Source organism: Arachis ipaensis, chromosome B9 (assembly GCF_059453495.1).
Source record: "Arachis ipaensis isolate K30076 ecotype BB chromosome B9, ASM5945349v1, whole genome shotgun sequence".
NCBI lineage: Eukaryota > Viridiplantae > Streptophyta > Magnoliopsida > Fabales > Fabaceae > Arachis > Arachis ipaensis.
Window position 1 is genome coordinate 147,000,553 of NC_142444.1, and position 20,993 is coordinate 147,021,545.

Consider the following 20,993-nt stretch of genomic DNA (forward strand, 5'->3'; position numbering starts at 1 on the left):
CAATAACTTTTCTTAAATTAAAGTAATAATTAAGGAGTCACTCAAATAAAGACGTTTAAAATATTTTTTTAAAGATATTTTTAGTAATTAAAATTTAATACATATAATCGATTAAATTGTATTATTTTTGTTAAAATTAGGCCAGACAAATTAATTTGACCAAAAAAATAGTGAATCAAATCATAAACTGATCTAAATTAATATTATTTTTTTTATAAAAAATAACTACAATACCCTTATTATAAAAAATGACTAAAATACTTATTTTATATATATTAGTTTTGAGAATCTTAAATTCTAGCCATTTACTTCTCTGTCGTCATAAAGTTAGAATTTTGAATTTTTAATATATATATATATATATGATAAGAATATTTAGTCATTTTCTATAATAAGAGTATTGTAGTCATTTTTTATAAAAAATAATATTAATTTAAACCGATTTAAGATTTGATTTACCATTTTTTCGATTTAATTAATTTATTTAACCTAATTTTTAACAAAAATAATACGATTTAATCGATTATATGTGTTAAATTTTAATTATTAAAAAACATCTTAAAAAAACGTTTTAAACGTCTTTATCTAAATGAGTCCCAATAAATTACGTCAAATATTTTACAATCAAAGCAGAAGATTAAATTCAAATCAGCGTTACTTGTGAGTATATATCCTAATACCTAATCACATATTCATCTTTACAAATATTATTTATATATTAAAATCAATCACTAAAATTAATCATTAATATATTTATATATAAATATTAATTATTTTTAATATATATTTATATTTTAACATATATTAGTATATATTAATAATTAATTTTAATATTAATTTTAATATACACATAATATAATTATTTATCTTGGTCACCAAAAAGTGTAACCATCGTATATGGTACCCAAAAAAAAAACGGTTTCTTTTGATATATATTTTTAAATATTTCCAAAATTACTCGGACTACTAATCTATTTGTAATAATTATATGGCGTGTGCTATGATGACTATTATGTTGATTATAATAGCTATACAATTTTGACAATATTTAAGATGATTTTTTTCTATTTCAAAATATTTTTTAATGTAACGAAACAAAAGTAAAAGGTAAATATTTTTATGCGTTACTAAATTTTTATCGGAAACTTTTAATGATCTATTGTAGTATTACTAAAGTTGTATCTAATCCAAAATGCCATCCAGATACCTTCACAATCGTCCATTTTATCTTAGCTTTCCGGACCGGTTCCCACCTTACAGGTAATGCCATGTGAATTGATCGACACTGTCGTACAACGACCATATTAAATTAGTACTGCTATACATAATAAATGATGAGAAAACAACATTGATTGTTTTTTTTTTCTTTTTTTTCGACAAAAGAAGAATTAAATCTAAGATTTAACTAATTTTGTGCCTTAAAGTACATTTTAAAAATATAATAATAGAATAATTTTAATGTTTTCCCGACAAAAGAAGGATTAAATCTAATAGTAATAGATAAGAAAGTTACACTTACAAAGATGAAACAATTAATGGGCATCCTCAAGTGAGGGCTCATTAAAACTACCTCCAGAAAATCCAATTATTGATGATATTATTAGAGGTTTACACGAGTTAAATTAATTCGGGTTTAAGAGAGAATGAAAACTAACATGATAAAATTTGATCGGTTTGAATAAAAGTTTTTGTGAGTAAATCTGAATCAGTCTAGTTCAATTAAATTAAATTAGATCGATTCAATAATTAGATATTCGATTAAAAATTTAAAAATAAAAAAATTAAAAAGAGCATATCTTTTTAAAAAAATATAAATATTAAATAAACAAGTTATTTTTAACTAAGTTTTATTAATTATCTCTAGCCATATTTTTTAATTGACATTATTTATTTGTTTAATTTTAATTTCAGCATCTTCTCTACCTTTTTTTAACTTAATTAATTTAGCTGTCAAAAATACTTGTATATATAATATTATTATTGTTATACAGATTTTTAGCAAAATATGAGTTGGTTCAATTTTTAATGAATTTAGGAGCGAAACCTACTTATTTTTAAGGATTTCAGTTTTTAATTGTGCATCAAACATTTTTGTTGGACTAATGATAAAAACAAAAGAATGTAGAAACTAAAGATAAAAGCTACAAAGTTTGGAATAAAAAAGATACAAGAGAAACAAAGTAAATAGCAAAGTTGAAAGAAAGTAATAAATCGCCTTTGGCATGATCAAAGGACTTTAAAATTCAAATACATGGAAATCAAAGAAAGAAAGAAAAAGACGTTGAAGAGAAAATAAATTGCTGGAAAGAAAATTTGCAAAAGGAATTGAAATGAAAGTGAAGACTATGGAAGGAACTCTACAGAAAAATGAACTCTAAGCAAGATCAGAAAGTTTCTGGAGATGTGATATTGCAATAGCTTTTTCTGAAAATGAATTATAACCTCTATTCCTTCTAAGCTGTGTCTATTTATAGCCATTTTCAACCAATCAAAATTCTTTCACGTGCTCCACATACAAGAAAACCAAACATAACTGTTTCTACCATAACGATAGTGTGATAACCGTCTTCAACTGCCTTAATTAGTAGCCTCCCCATTGCTTCAATCACAGATCCTCATTTTCGATATGCATCTTTGATCAACCTAATTTGCTCATCGATGATTTTCCTTCGATCACCTTGAGCACCTTCTCGACATAGTCCAGACAAATGTCTTCGATTTGTTCATTATTATTTTTAGCCAATAAATTACCCCCTTGAATCAACGATTCCTTTCTTAAAACAAAGAATGTGTCGATTCAATAGAACTTTCCTTCTCTTTTATTTAAAACATAAAGAGAATAAAATTTAAACACAAAATGTTTAGGATCCCCAATTGATACCAAATTTTGGAAACCACTTCATTTCGTCACACCCATTAAATGCGTGTCCCATCATGCACACTTTTTCATTAATTTCGGACGTTGATCCTTTTCAATTCCAAATTATAAATACCACTCCACTAGCTTTTAACACTTTTTCAGAAAATTCCCCGTTGCGTATCTTCTCCTTCCTAGTGCCATATCCTTTCATCTTTCTTGTTCAACATCCGAAAAAAAAAACACTTTCTCTATAAAGTTCCTTACTACTCGTGATATTCAAACCCATCTACTCTCTTTCCTCAAGGTATTTTCATATACTTACCATTAACGTTTGAGCTATCAATTACATATATTTATTTCTATAAAGGAGTATTTTTCATTTCACTTATCTCGCCGCTGCTTATTTTCTAGAATCACTATAGCTACAAGTAGCAATCTTTCTCCTTCCACAAAAGGGAAAAAAACCATGGAGGAAAACCCATGCAATTGAAGATTCTGTTGATGCCGTCAATGCACAAAAAATTCTTTTCTCTTTTGGTGTTAAGGACTAAATGCATTGGTTCGTGAGCCCTTTACTTCCCCCTCTGAGATTGATCAAGTCCTTTCTTTTTTTTCCTTCTCTCCTTAGCCAAGAACTGTTAATAAAAAAGGACATTTATATGGCTCCCTTTGATGATCATACAAAACCATTTCGAAATAACTCCAAAATTTCTTCGAAAAATATTAACTATATGGCCTGGTTCAAAAGGATTGAACTAGAAAATAATGATTTTTGGACCTGATGTGACATATATGACCTCCTTCGCCTGTCTTAGTACCAACTCACTACTTATCATTGGATGATCGGAGCTACGTTATACTTTTGGAGTCAGTCGACTAATAACCTTCATTTGCCATGCGGTATGGTTTGCTCTACCCTTTTCGATGTAGCCATTATCACAGGGCTAACTCCTTCGGAGATCGATATTTCCCCTAACATGGAACCAACAAAGAAGTACAAAATCAACTGGTAAAGCTCTTCTTACGTGAAATTTATAAAAAATAACATGGGTCAAGGTAAAGACCCCATTTATGATTATGAGCACGTAGTCTTTTTATGTTTTTGGTTGAATAATGTTGTAGTTTTTTGTTCTCGAAGTGTCACCATGTAAGGATTCTATCAATCTTTTGCTGAACTGATCCACAAGAGTTGATCGACCTTATGTCTTTCTAAACTACTCTTAGGTAACCTGTATGATGAGCTTGGTCACATGGTAACAAGACTCGAAAATCGATCTCCTCTCAATGCAGGGGGGACCACTCTGGCTCCTTCAATTGTGGGTGAATGCAGTTTTTGAGAAGTTTATGGAAGTTGATGGCGTCCTTATTTCAGCTAAACAAATCATTAAAGGCATCCACCTTACATCTTTGAAACCAACTTTTCCTGGTCCCAAAATTAGAGATCTTTTTTGGGGAGTCTTTACCAGATTTTACCATGCAAAAATCTTTCAGAACGGGAAGCTTAACTTTGCATCTTTTTCCGATAAAAAATGTGGTCCTACTTAATTTCGAGCACCAAGAATTTCAAAGGACAATAATGAGAAGGTGTAATGTTCAAATGACAGAAACTGGAGCAATTATATTGCCATCCAAGTTTCCATTACTGGCATTCCTATGTACAAAAAGGACCAATATTGAGTCACTTTACATGCTCTTCATTTTGTGGCTCGACAAATAAAATTTTCTTAAGCCTTTCCAGCTCCATTCGGTTCAAAATTATCAAGTCAACTGGGCCAAAAAATCTACAGCTCCATGTCACTTATAACTCGAGAACTAAAGCACAACAAAGGTCATCGATCTGAGTACGAAGCAATTGAATTTGTCCCGAGTCGATATGTGACCAAATCTTTTCTTGTTTGGTGGAAAAAATATTATTCTCAATACAATCGCAGCCTTGAAGAGATTCTTGAAGGTATGTTGATTTGCTCAAGCATGGGTGAAAAGTCTGCCATCATTGCTGTCTCGAAGAGGAAAGCAAAATCCTCGAAAGCTCCAAGAAAAAAATTGAAAGCTTCGAAAACTTCTTATGCAGCATCAAATTTGGTAGAGGTATCAAAACAAACTATTTCTATTACTTTCTTACTTATATTTGCAATTAAGGTTATCTAAAAAACTTTTCATTTTCTTAGGCTAAATAACAACACATCAGCAAGTCTGTCGAAACCCCTTTAGAAAATTCAAATACCAAAACTTCTCCATCGAACACTAGAGGTTTCGAAGCTGACTCTGAAGATATCTCTTCCAGTTCTCACAACATTGCAGATTTTGAAGCTACCAAGATATTTGCGCTTTCTTTTTTCATATATGTATAAAAAGAAAAAACTACAACCTCTTTATCGAAAAGTTTGTATGCAGGAAATGACTCCTTCTCCCAGGAGAACTAGTACCAGCGTCCCACCATTCATCAATTATCTTTTACATCTTCCAGAACTAACTCGATCCCACCAATCAATACTGAGCCAAAGAAGACAAAAGATGTTTAGACAGATTTGTTACAAACTGGAGTTGTCATCGAAGCTCCATCGACCACACATGATGTCATCGTGGATACTCCTTCTGACAGGGTCAAACTCATACCCTTTGCACAAGACCCAATTCCCCACATGCTTCAAACTGGAGGTGCAGAAGTCAATAATCAAAGGGAAGAAACTATCAATCTCAGTCAGGGTGATGACGTGTTGAGTGAGCTTTTTGGAGTCATCTCGAAGATCTCCAAAGACAAAGAAACCAAGCTATCGAGTTCTGAGAACAAATTAGTTCATTTAGATTAGAATCTACAAGTTCCTAACCCTCTTGAAGGCACACATGATCCAAATGTGACAAAAAATTCCATTGATCCTAATATTCTTGATCTCCTTCAAAAACTAAAACTTTTGCTTGCCAATCCTGTTGATGCATGGTTCTCACAAGATGGTCTTGATGCTGCACTTAACTAGATTTTGAGTCCAATATTTTCCTTCAAGATCCTTCTGATCATATCAAATCACTTGCATTTTTTATCAATCACATAAAAAAACTTTTCTCGTGTCAGAACGAGCTTGAGTTCCATCAAAAGGAAATGAAAGAGGTTAAAGATCGAAGTGACAAGGTTGAGATTTCCTTAGCTGATAGACAAAAGAAAGTCTTAGATTATGAAACCCATCTAACCGAGACTTTTACCGAATTGAACCAATGATTAATAGGGCAAATGAATTCGAAAAGAAACTTGCTAAAATCAGGCAGAATAATACCCTTCTCTAAAAATTTCTCAAGAAGCCCCAAAGTATAAAATAATTGCTGGACAAAAAAAGTCCTTTCTCCAAAATATAAGATTGATCGTATCTATTTATAAGTCCCATAAATTTTGGCCTTTAAAATTACATAACTTTTTAAATCAAAGTCTTATATTCTTACTTATAAATAATAATTATCATGATTATTAGATTGTGTTCTAACTCTAAGTTTAATATATATAAAATAAAAAATTATTTGAATTTTTTATTTACATGAATTCTTTATCTTTTTTTAAAAAAACTTTTTTATAGGTACGATCTTATTAAAAATATAACATAACACTTTAGAAATTAAAGTATTGGTTGTTTACTTGTTTACAAATGAAATGTGCACTTACATTTTTTTATAAATAGTATTGAAATATTTACTTATTGTATTATACTTTTTTTTTTAAATTTAATTACCTTGTGAATTTCTTTATTTTATATCAATATTGAATATTCATATAAATACCAAAAAAATATACAAACTTGTGTTATGTAAATTAAATATATTCATAAAAAATATTTAAAAGCATTTTAGACATAAATATTTAAAAATAGTCCTTTCTTTTTTCATTACACGGGTACATAACCCTAAGAATAATAAATAATAATTAATTATGCTACAATCCAAATCTTTTTAACAACCAAATTTAATCAAGTTAGTTCAAATCCAACAAAAATTAGTTTCATTAGTGAGAGCGTATAAATACGCTCCAACTCTCAGTAACGGCATCACGCGTTTCTTTTTCTTCTTTGGATTCTTTCTTCTTCTTTGCGCTCTTCCTCCTTTTTCTTCGCATTCTGCATGCAATTGCTGCATTTTTTTCTTTTCCTCTTTCTCTTCCTAGTAATTTTGTAATATTATATATTTATTTTTTTCTTTATTTGATTTTTTTTCCTTATGATGATGATGAGGAGGAGGAGGAGGAGGAGAAGGATGATGATGATGCTACATAAAGATACCAAACTCAAGCCTATAACAAGAATTACATTGAATCTAAATAAAAATAATACCGAAATTTTAAAATGGTGACCCAAAAAAAAAACTGAACTCAAAACAAGTACAAAAACATGAATCACATTGAATCTAACTCATGATAACACCAAAATTTGAAAACGATGACACCAGAAAACTCATCAACATGGTTTAAATCATATAAGAAATACTACAACTACATAGATATTCCAAATCCAAGCCTATGACAAAAATCACACTAAATTTAGATCAAAATAATATCGAAATTTTAAAATGGTGACACTAGAAAAAACTAAAGCCAAAACATGCATAGAAACATGAATCATAATAAATCTAACTCATAATAACACTGAAACTTGAAAATGATGGTACCAGAAAACTCATTAACATAGCTTAAATTACATAAGAAACACTACAATTACATAGAGATTTCAAATTCAAGTCTATGACAAGAATCACAATGATGATGATGATGATGATGGAGGAGGAGAAAAAGAAAAGAAGAGAAAAATATCAAATGAAAAGGAGGGAAGAGGGAGAGGTGGAGATGGCGATGGCGGCAGTGGTGGTAGCACTACAAGAAAAACGTTGAGTACTGTCAAATTCATTGAATATATTTGACGGTAATTATTTTACTGTCGGATTTACCGTCGAAAAATATCAGCTGGTATAAACCTTTTCGGTAAATATTTACCGTCAGATTTTTGTGTCCGACAAAATTTACTGTCGAATTTTCCAATGGAATATATTAACAATAAAAACGGATCATGGTCGATGGTACTGTCAGAATAATCTTATGGTAACATTTGGCACCACTTCGTTTTGCTTTTCCTGCCATATCACCGGTAGATTCATCCTATGCTATTTTCGACAGAAAAGTTATTTGAATTTTTTCTTTAAAAAATATTACTGTCGGAATAGTCCAACGGTAATTCCAACGGTAGAGTTCTTCTTTATTTAAATTATATTTTTGCATCCATTTCTAGTGTACCTTGATAATTAATAATTGAAATACTGCTTCAAATTTGACGTGAATTACGAAAAATTTAAAATACAAATACCGAATAATGGTAATTGAAATATCTAAAAGAATGCTAACTATATTACATTCAGAGAACTATGTTTACATTCACTGAAACATATATTATAAATATGCAAAGTTTCATAAAGAAATACATATCACAAAACTATATTTACGTTAACCCTAATCAGATTCAGCATCTTCTACCTCTGATTCACCATTCTCCTCTTCCGATGTAGTTTCCTGATTATCATCGAACTCATCTTCCTCTTTTTCGCCGCCATCGACCCCATCTTCACTACAAAAAAAAGGGGTTAAAATGACGGTTTTTTAAGGTAATTACGGCGGTTACAACCGCCATTATTGCCGAAAATGTCACCTCCAAGAAACGCCGAAATTCTGGGCGCCATTCTGGTTATTACGGCGGTTTTTTGGCAGTTAAAATGGCGGTTTTTAACCGCCATTTTAACCAAATAAAACGGCGGTTTTGTTGTTGTTTAAAATGACGGTTTGTAACCGCCGTTTTTACCTGGGTTTAATGGCATCCTCCTCGTTTAAAATGGCATTTGTAACTGCCGTTTTTACCTGGGTTTAATGGCATCCTTCTCGTTAAAAATGGCGTTTATAACCGCCATTTTTACCTGTATTTAATGGCATCTTTTTCGTTTAAAATGGAATTCTAAACGCCGTTTTTACCAGGGTTTAATGACATCCTTTTCATTTAAAATGGCATTTTTAACTGCCGTTTTTACCGGATAAAAATGATATTTTTTATCTTTTAAAAATGTAATTTTTACTATTATTTTTATCTTGCTAAATAAATAATTTTTTTATTAAAATTCTACAATAACAAAATCATAATCCATAGACAAAATATTATATAACTCAAAGTATTAAACATAATATATGATTTTTTAGTATTACAAATAAAAAATAATAATTCCTATACAAAGTATCAAACTATTATATAACTCATAAACAAAGTATTAAACATAATATATAACTTTTTCGTATTGGAAATAAAAAATAATAATTCATATACAAAGTATCAACTATCTAACAGGCCTATAAGCAGTAGTTATCCACAAGTTCTGATTTAATTCAATAAATAGTCCATGGTATTATGATTATCACTGGCTACTTCTTCTGATTATTCCAATTGCCACTTCTACCTTCTGGGATTCTTTGGACGCTAAACATGTACTCATTTGCAGTTGTAACCTGATAAAAAATTGCCACTTCTACCTTCTGGGATTCTTTGGACGCTAAACATGTACTCATCTGCAGTTGTAACCTGATAAAAAAGAAAAAAAAGAAAATACAATCAAATTCGTGTGTAGTTTCTTTTACATGAAATTGAATAGTTTTGAGTATATATAATGGTACTGGTTTATTTAATCTTATCATTGACACCAAGATAAACTTTCATTGGAAATCTTTTCCTAAAAATTAAAAGTAGAAAAGATGAGAAAAAATGGAAGAAACAGAGAAACTCGACCTATAATCAAGTAGAAGAAGATTGCGAGCCTTGTCCAAGAACTAATGACATGTGTCTGATAAATGATGTTTTATGAGTATCTGCATGTGCACACACACAAGTGTCATAGATGAATATAACTAAATTTAAGAATTTGACATATGAATATATTCATCAAGTGGCATAGATCACAAACAAAACTATATTCATCAAGTGGCATAACTGTCATGAACCTGGATAAAATGTCTAACCTGGACAAGCACCAATAGCAATCAGCCTCTATTAGAAATTTTCTCTGCAGATAGATCAAACATTGACCAATTATCGATACCCCTTGCAAGTGTTCTGATAGGAAAACGACTAAAAATGGTGTAACAAGATCATTTATCCCCTGTACATATCCACTGGCAGGATGCCGAATAGCCCTGGCAAAAGAACAATAAGTCATATAAGTAAATGACTAAAATAATAATACAAAAAAAATTAGCATTAAAAAATTAGTCAAAACAAAGTATGATCCGGAGTATCAACCAGGGATAAAGTTTGATATACTTAAAATCGGAAAAATAAGAGCCTAAAACAAAAAGATCTATTCTGGTTATAGGTTCTTTTTCCTATATACTTTTCCTAAGTAAGCTATTGCTCTGAACTGATAATCAAAAGTAAAGGTACTCTAGAACAGAGCAATTATTCCCAACACCTTCTGAAGTATACACTACAGATGAGCTCTAGCAATCAGCTTCAGACTGTTTGTATGATTAAATTGTTCAGATATATCCTGAAAGGACAAATGTGATCAATAAAAGGAGTTAAATTTTATATTACATTAAGCCATCTTAAATTATCAACAGTAGAGCTATAACAAAATCATAACTTCCTAGAGCAAATTAAATAAGCAAGCAACTAACCTTGCTTTCATCATGGAGACGAAATTTCAAACTATTTACTGCTTCAGTGACTCTCTCTTTATTAGCTGACATTAGGTGTGTGAATGCTGCCTACAAAACAGCTTTTACCTTCCCTTCATCATCCTGATCACTGGTTCGTAAGACCAGGTCTGTATTTTTAGCCCCAATCAATCGTGCAACTTCCGGAACAGTATGAAGCAAAGCCTTAAGCTCCGAAAATAAAACACAACACACCGCTGAGTTAGCCCATACTGCATAATTTTTCAATGATGCATTAGAATAATCCTGCCAGCCAAATATGGATAAGAAAACTTCTATTAGATACACATAAAAACAGATTAAATAATCAATTAACAACAATCCAGTATGATGATGTACATACCGAAACTTTGTTCCCACTCTTGACCTGTATTCGAATACTAAATTACAATGAAATAGAATGACAAAAAGGTCGACCATCTGAATATGCTATAAACATCAGAGTTATAGGCTGATTACATGTACATACTTTTCAGAATAATGAAGGAGGTACAAGTACATGAGCTTCTTCACTTTCAATGATTGAGAAGCAACATTTTTAACAACCTACAATTTCTCGTTCAATGAGTAAATGGAGGGAGAACAGAACATGAGAAAGAGTAAATGAGCAGCATATCATTTTCTAAAGCTACACATCATATATATGCATACTCTAATTATTTCCCAAGCAATCAAGGTACTCTTTGGGTTAACTGTAAGGTAAAATCCTGCTATATTAAAAAAAGAATAACAAATTCACAACAAAACTAGTTCATTATGTAGTTTCAACTCAGCTAAACAAAAAGAAAGCCATTTAAGGTATGTTTGGTTGAGGTGCAAAAAAGGCCTGGAAGTTTTTGCGGATGACTTTAGGTGAAGTTAAAAAGGGAGCTCATCCATGGACCCTAAACCTTCAACCAAACATATCTGTATTGTCAAAATTTCAACAATACCTAGAGCAGCATCATACCCCTGCTTGGACAGCAATGGAGGGGGCTTTTCCATAGGCTCAGGATCGATCATTTCGGTCTTCACAGCCTTTCTTACAGCTATAGCTGTAAAACCAGAAACAGAAAGTATAGCCAGCCATCCTCCAACTGCACAGCATTAACAACTCTCACCATTACATAGTAAACAAAAACATCAATTACACAAACAAACATGAAACCAGGAATTTTGGCTTTGGTCCAAACTGTGTTCTTTTCAATTCTTATTTCACCCTACAACCATCCTTAATCCAATTAAAACCCCACACTTTCTCCCCAGATATAAGTTTATTCTAACCATAACAAGAGTTTAACCAGTTAACCGAACGATACAAATGAAATATTTCAATTGGAGCATATTTTCTCATTTTCAGATTTTAAATAAATTTCTCTTTATCAATCGAGGTACAAAAATAAAATGAAATTTGCTATGGTTCAAGATCAAAATCAAGATGTAACTGAGTGCAAAATGAAACGAGAGAATAAATGAAAAGCGCAACAAGCTACTGAGAAACTATTCATAAATAACCGATGGAGAAATCAACGCTTACAAGTGAACAAAAAATGAATAATGGAAATTACATTCTTGTGCTTATTTTCCTTCCCCTACCAAAACAAGAAGATTATAGTGCCACTTTAAAAGCCTCAAACTTCATCTAATTGGCTTGGCTAAAAGAGATTAGAACAGAACCAATAGGAACATATGTGACATGTAACAATGAATCAAAGAAAAATTCTCCCTATAATTTATATTTACATTGCATTTGGAGAGGCATAGCTTTCTAGTGATAAGGATTAATCCCCTCACCAAAGACTAATAAAAGCCTTTCTAATTTTATACCTGAATAAAAGATCAATTTTATACCTGATTGACATAAATCACCACAGGAAAAGGATAATTATCTTACTCTCCTTCTTGGTTTCTTTTGAAAGTTGTTAACAGAGAAGAGCTTCTTCAAGACCTTCACATTCACCACCATGCTAGGCCTATTGATATTCTTAGTTGCTAGAACTAGTGCATCATCATTATTGTTATTATTGGCAAATCTTGATGAAGCTGGAGTAGCACATCTGAAATCAACACATATTCTATTATCACAAAACTTAATAATACTTTATCAAAAGCCTAGAAACCAAGGAAATTAGATTCTTAATTCGATAGTGAGCAAAAACAAACAACCATTGATAGAAAATTAGGAATTTAAAAACCCTAAATTTCAGTAAAAAAGTGAAAAGAAGAAAGAAAGACCTATGTGGCGCTGGCGAATGAGGACCATGGCGTGGTGGATTGACTTGGCCACGCCGAACTTGAAGACGAAAGTCTGGAGGCGGTGCTCAAGGAAGTTCTCGACGGTGAGAGCGAGGACGTAATCGCGGAAGTTACAGAGAAGGCGGCACCAAATCACAGAAGCTCGCTAATGGCAGTAACAATGCTGCCTGCGGCGGCGAGGTGATAAACAGAGCAGCAAGGAGATGATAGGCGATGGCTAACCTTCAGATCGAAGCCAGAACAAGATCGTAGAAGCTCATTGAAGGCAGCGGCACGATGTTGATAGGTGTCGCGAGGGGATGAGCAGCGGCAGGGAGATGAACGATGGCGGTGAATTAAGCGGCAGCAACAAATATTCAGATCGAAGCCAGATCGAGAACCAGATAGAAGCTCGATGAAGGAAGCAACAATAGCGTTTCTTGCAGCGGCGAGGAGATGAGAAGCGATGAGAGGATAAATGATAGCGAGGAAATAATTGGCAGCGACGTGAGGTGAAGGACAATGGCGTGAGATGAACGGTGGAAAAAGATTAGGGTTCGTCATTTACATTACCCACAAACTTCTCATATATGCAGCAACACATCATCCAAATTAAAAAAGAAACTGAAAATGATAGGGGCGGTTTTAAACCGCCAGAATCAACTAAAACCGCCACAAAAATATGAAAATTCTGGCAGAGACTAAAAACGCCGAAATTGGCAAACAAAACGGCAATTTTGTGTAACCGCCATAAAACTATTGCCATTTTAATCTACTTTTTTTGTAGTGCTTCTTCTTGAAGATCGTCGTCCTCTGGTGGAAGTACATCGGCATCTAGTCCAAGGTCAATGATGTCATCATCCATAACAGTAGATTGAAGGGAGATTGGCTCACCGGTATCAACCACCATTTTTGGAGGAGTTGGGTTATCAATTTGATAAGGTTTCTGATGTAACACCCTAACTTTTAGCACCTCATGATCACACTAAAAGTCTGAGTGCTAATTACCTCTATTCCTTTAATTATATACTATGTTTATTTAATATTGAGTCTTTGTGAATACGAACTGAATCTTTAGTTAAGAAAACGGAAAGTTTTTACTTTAATCACTTAATCACAAAGATATATATATATATATATATATATATATATATATATATATATATATATATTCACATAGCATTATTTACATAGACTTATTTCAAGATACTCAAATACAAGTCTTATCCCCTCTAAAAGCTAAAAACAATAAACGACGAAGGGAAAATAAAATTTAAGAACTTAACTCGTAAACTCAATCTTCTATGCTCCTGTAGTTCCGCACTAAACCTTCGCACCTGTAGCTGAAAGGGGTGAAAATAGGGGGTAAGAATTGGGAAGTTCTTTGTAGGATCGGTGTTAGAAGTTAAGTTCGTTTCATTATGTTTCCAGTCAATAACAACATCCAACAAAGTATAATCCAAATGAACAATTACAGAACATAGAAACCCGATCACAAACACACACAATCATAGAAAACACAATCACAAACAAATATATGCAAACAAGTATGATGCATGTCTAGTCCTACGTAGGCCATGAGCTCATGTGTCGGTTGCCTACCCGCTCCCAACATTACCTGGGCCCAAGTCCCAAATATGATTTTTCAGATGCATACAGTGTGCATATAAGTCTTACAGCCAGACCGCATACAGTGTGACTTTTAAGGGTATTTCAATATTCTTACATATGAAAAATAGTTCTCAGTGTGTGGGCGTCCCCACTATACATTCGATACTAAGGCCCAAACAAGGTCGCATCTGCTCTCCTGTGGCAGACAGTCTTTTAAAGTCTTTTTATCTGTGTCCTCTGCTCTGTTGTGGCAGATATCCCTTTAGTTAATACATTTTTTTCTTTTCTGTGCTATGCTCTTCTATGGCAGAGGTTTGTTAGATTCTTTTAATCTTTGCTCTCTACTCTCCTGTGGTAGAGATCCCTTTAGTTAATACATTCTTTTATTCCTGCTTTTTGTTCTCCTGTGTCAGAGGTTCTTTAGATTATTTTAATATTTGCTCTCTTCTCTCCTGTGGCAGAGGTTCTTTAATATTTTTCTTTCCTTTTCTTTTCTTTCTCCTTCTTTGCTTTCCTATCATTCCATAATATAATTTATCTTCGCATTATTCCCTTGCCTTTCCCTAAGTGTCTTATGAAAAAGAATTATAAAGTACTTTAATTAAGTCTGCGTTCTCTAAAATTTTTAAGATTACTCTGCTTACTTGCTTTCTCATTAATATTACACATTATAATATTCTTACAAAGTAATATATTTGATAAATACTAATTATAATAATGATTTATTTTAATATAAATGAGTAATTTTAAAAAATTATTTAAAATAATATTTATAATCTTCTTTTAAAACATAGTTTATAAAATCTTATTTTTAAATTTTTATTAATTACTTTCTGAATTACGAATTTTTTAATATTCTATTTTTAACCTTAATATTTTATAAAATTATATTTGGAACCCTAACTTATTTTTATATTTATAAAAAATAACCTGAACTTTTATAAAATACCCATTTTTACTCTCGTGCTTTATTTATTATCCAAAATACTCGAAAAATTATATAATTTACAAATTGTACCTCGATTTTTATATACACATACAATGTTACCCTTCAAAAATAAAGTTTAAATACTAATCTTCCTCTATACCAAAACCGAAACCCTTAGCCCTTTCCTTTCAAAATGTTACTTGTGTGTTTAATCTGTTTTCGAGTTTTTCGATTGCTGATTTTTCTCAGCTTTTGATTTAATTTTTCAACTACTAAATCTCATCAATTTCTTCAAAATACTATATCACAACAGTTCCAAAATCATTAAAACAACCACAGCTGAGCTGTTTCTCATAGCCAAACCAACAAATTACAAGCAACAACAATAATTCAACATAAACTCATTCAAACTCAAACAATAATCAACCAAATCAACATTCACTTATCAAATTCACATTTAATTATTATAAAGTTACCAAACCCTACCTCCATACGAAATTAAAATACTCGAAACTCCAGAGAAGTTTTTCAACTGAGTTGCTGAAGAAGAAAACGTTAAAAGTTGTCTGTGCCTCTTAAAACTCTAATTGGCCGAACTCAAGGAGAAGAAGAGCGTAGCTATGTCACCATCAATTTCTACTAATCAAAAATAACATCAACATGTAAAGAAAGAGAATATAAATACTTTTATTAAATTATATTTTTTTATTAGAGTTGCAGATCTTAAGAAATCGAACTTGAAAGGAGATTGGCCATGGATTCACGTTCTCTCGCACGGTCTTTCTCTTTCTTTTTCTTGTGATTTTCGGTGATCAAGACGAAGAAAGGAATTAAAATTATGTATGATGGTGATGATGCATTTGATTAAAAGGGGCAGGTGTTTTATAAATATAAAAGAAACGTGGCATTGACTTTTTATATATATATAAATAAAAGTTTCATTTTTTTTCTTCTATTCTTTTAGAGGCTAAATTTAATTTTTGTTTATTAAAATAATTTTTAATAAATAATTTAAACTAATAGAATAAGTCATAATTAAATTAAACTTCAATAATTATAAAATTTTATTTAATAATTTTTGGTAAAATATTTTTTAAAAAAAATAAAATCTCAACAAATATAATGACTCATAAATAATTAATTATTTAATTTTTAAAAATTTGGGGTGTTACATCTGATCTTCTGTAGCTTCATCAGATTCGATGCGGTCTCTTGGCTTAATCTTAACTACAACCACCCAACTAGATTTGCATAAATCTGGATAAGACAAATGGTATACATGTCGTGCATTTTGAGGTAGTATAAAAGGATCGTAGTGCTTATATTTCCTGGTCACATTAACTTCAGTGATATCGTAGTCCTTATACTTTTGTGTTCCTTATCGCGAATTTGGATCATACCATTCACATTTGAATACGCATACCTTGTATGTAGTGCGACAGAAATACTGTAATTCAATGACCACCGCATGAATTCCCGTGAACCCAAACTCCAATGTTATCTGTTTTCTTTCTAATCGACCATTGTAAGGTATAGAACCGATATCCATTGACATTATAAATTGGATAGCTAGTAGTCTCATTCATTGGGCCCCAACTAAGTGCAACTAGTTCCGAATCTGTTGTGTCAGTTAGCTGCACACAGATGTATTCTCGGAACTAACATGAAAAATTATTCAATGAGATTTCAAGATTTGTCTCTTGGAATAACCTATATGATAGAATAGGATAACAAAATTTTAATTAGATTAAGGCCCAGTTTGGGTAAACAGCTTAATTAAGCTCATTTTGAAAAAATAGGTTAAACAATAAATGACTATATTAAAAGCATTTTATAAATAAGTTATGTTGTGTTTGGGTTTTTAGTTCTAAAAGTGCTTATTTTATAGAAATGTGATAAAAAGTAGTAGTATTATGAGAGACGTCATTTTTTTAACTTCTCTATAAGCTCCTAAATAGCTTCTTAGAAAGCTGCAATTTGGTTTTAAAAACTGCATCAGACATTAATACTACTACTTTTCATAAGTCAAAAGCTCAAAAAAGTTACTTTTGAAACTTCTCAAACGGGCTCTAAGAAGCTAGTATGTTACTAATTGTAATATTTACGAAGACTTAAAAAACTCACATGAGGTAGGGTTAAATTTGGTCACAGTTAAACAACACATGCAAATGTCCAGTGTCGATTTCTTTCTGCTCTAATAACCAATAGTCACTGTTCGCACCCATTGCAACTCCTTCAGACAAAAGATTGGATATATTGTTCCATTTGACGAGGATTCTCTCATCTCACTATTCTTTGCAAGTCTCGTTCTATGTGACTCAACATGAGACTGAAAATAGAATAATCAAATTACGGAAGTTTTCTTAGTTAGGAATGCTTCACAAATGCTGTCCTCGATCCGAGCTCTGTTCTTGACGGTGTGCTTGAATGAACCAATCATCCTCTCAAATGCGTATATCCACTGAAATTGGACTGACCCACATAGTATTGCTTCGTACGATAGGTGGACTACTAAATATTTCATAACATCAAAAACAAATGGAGGGAATATCCTCTTCAGCTTACAAAGTATGATGAGAATGTTCTTGTCCATGACTGTGAGATCATTAATACTAAGTTTCATAGAACATAACACCTTAAAGAACTCACTTAGTTCTGTGAGCGGTTTCTAGATGTTGGTTAGAAGTTCTCAGAATGTAACCAAAAGCAAAGACTCCTTGAATACATGATAATTATGACTCTTCAACCCAGCAAACCTACCTTGTGACACGTTTTCACATCTGCTTATGTTAGAGGCGTAACCATCAGGAAACCTCAATCCTCTAATCCACTTACAAATATTTTGCCCCTACTCCCTCGTTAGAACGAAGGACGTCTTTGGTTTAGTCCATCGCTCATTATCAAGTCTCTTTAAGTGCAAATTTGGCCATCTGCAAATGTCCATCAAGTCTAACGTAGCCTTATCATTGTCCTTTGTTCGCACATCATCCATTACTGTGTGCGTGATGTTATCAAACACATTTCTTTCAATATGTATTACATCAAGACAATGTCGAACCAAGTTGTCTTTCCAATAAGGCAACTCCCAAAATATACTCTATTTAATCCAATTATGTCCCCTACCATATCCCAGAGGTCTCAGACCTACCGCATTATTGATGATTTGTGGGATTCTTCTGACACGCTGCCAAACTTACGTACCAACCAACTGATCAAGTGCCGCTTCTTCTTCAATTTTATTTTTTTAAACGAGTCCTTGTTGCACCGAAAAGGAGAATCCATGTCGAGAAATCTTCTATAGAAATCAAACCACAAATTCTTACCCCACATTCGTCAACCAAAATCCTTTTGTATCCTCCATAAAACTGGGACATGCCATTTTGCCTTGAGTCAACCAACCTGACAACATGCCGTATGCAGGAAATTCATTAATGGTCCATATTAACATAGTCTATAGTTGAAAGTTTGTCTTCGTTGAAATATCATACCTTTGTATAATATTCATCCACAACTTCTTTAACTCATCCACCAAGGACTGCAAGAAAACATCTATTTTGGCCTTTGGATTGATGGGACCAGGTATGATGCAAGTTAGGGAACATTTATAGGTCTTTATGCACATATCGGCACTCAGGTTATATGGTGTCACCACTACGGCCCAACAAGAGTACGCGTACCAAAATTGGAATTCAGTGCGAACCTGTCATAGCACAAAGTTAGTCTAACGTTTCTGGGCTCGCTCGCAAATGTAAAATGGATCCGATCAAACTGCTTCCAGGTTTCTCTGTTTAACGGGTGCGTCATGATTCCATTATCTGTCTTGTTGTTACTATGCCAAGTCATGTGAGGGGCCGAACTTATCGATGCATACAATCGTTTTAGCCTAGGGATCAAGGGCAAGTAGTATATTCGTTTTATTGGAACTCTCTTTAACCAGCGTTTACAAATCTGTTCTCTTTCGAATTGAAACCTTAGTGAATTACAGAATCTGCACTAAGTTAAGTCTGCATCTGTCTTGTAATACACCATACAACCATTCAAATAACAGTCAATTTTCAATGAATTTAGACCCTATTTTGAAACTAGCTTCTTTACTTCGTAGTGATTTCGGGGGATGCCAGTGGTCTCAGCAGCCACCAGTTCGTTGCATAGAGTGGCCTACTTATCAAAAGACTCTTGGATATGATTTGACTCCAACTTAATAGTCATCGTTCTAACACATGTAGACAACTCCGAATGAAGGCAACCCTCGAACAACGGTCTCGTAGCAGACAACTCCGAGTTAGGCTCTTATTTATCCTCTTCCAATTCCGTAACATCTGTTGCATCAAACACCATCTTGTTATATCTCTCTTGGTTATCCTCCCAAGTCATTTCTTCCATGTTTATGTCTCTCTCCACCCGAACCCTAGTTTATCGATAGTCGGACCTATTCAAATTTGAGGCAGAACTTTAACTCCTTATTCGTTCACTTTCCTGTGCTCTGTCCACATCCAATACCCATTCTTAAACCCATTACGGTATAGGTGGTGGTTATATCCGACGTTCTAATCACTTAGATAATAATGCACACAAACCTTTTATCCAATGATTGCTTCCTCTCACCAACAAGCTATAACTCAAATGGCATAGTCTTCCCATCTTTACCTAGAGGTCTCGAATTCGAGTCTCACTCCTAACTTAAAAAAAAATGATTGCTTCCTCTCACTAGAACGAAAAAGAAAATATCCTAAAAATCGGGGGGATAATTTATCTAAATCACTTGATGCCTGATCGTACTCGTTGCTAGATCTGAGCAAGAACCTCAGCTGAGCACCCAACACAGAATGTTAAGAAAAACATCACAATTTTCCGTCACTACAAGATTTATATATATTTGTGGGTATTTTTTAGAGGAGATTTTTAAAAATCTCTGCAATTTATTTTATATGTGGCATTTTAATAAACTCCCACCAAATACCTAACAATAAAATCCTACTATTATCAATTACCACAATTAAAATTTCTTCAAAATCCAAGAAACACTAGAAGAGAAAGAAGAGAAGGAAGAGAAGAATGAGAGCTCACCGAAGCCCTAAGCTCACGATAGACATCTCCACCGCCGTCTCCATCGCCGCCATCGCCGCCGCTAAAGTTAATCTCCTTTCTGCTTCTGCCATAAAGCTACTGAGATCAAGCCAAGGCGCTGCCTTCATCAACGCATTTTCAGATCTAATTGCAACGCCCAAGCCTATGAGATCGAGAGAAACCGCTTCTTCGGTTAACTCTCCTTGGGCAATAACGCTCGTGTTCTCCATCGATATTCTATCCTTTCTGTACGCTTTTCTTTTTACTCATTCTTAATTTCTGGTTCTCCTTCTCCTTTTCCTTTTTATTCGTTTTCTTTGTTTTTAATTCTCAGATTTTGAATGATTTGTTATGTGATATAACATTCGATGAGTTCTATTATCTATTGATTGATAACATTATTTCAAATTCTCAAGCACTCCAAGTGTTCGATGAATTGTTTATTCTCTTAATTGAAATCCTGATAAATTGATTTGCTAATTTTTGAATTTTGATTTCGCGACACTCTTTTTCTTTGATACTAATCTATATATTTGAAATCCTGATAAATTGATTTTATTTAGAAACAGCTATGTTGCTTGAACATTAGAATACAG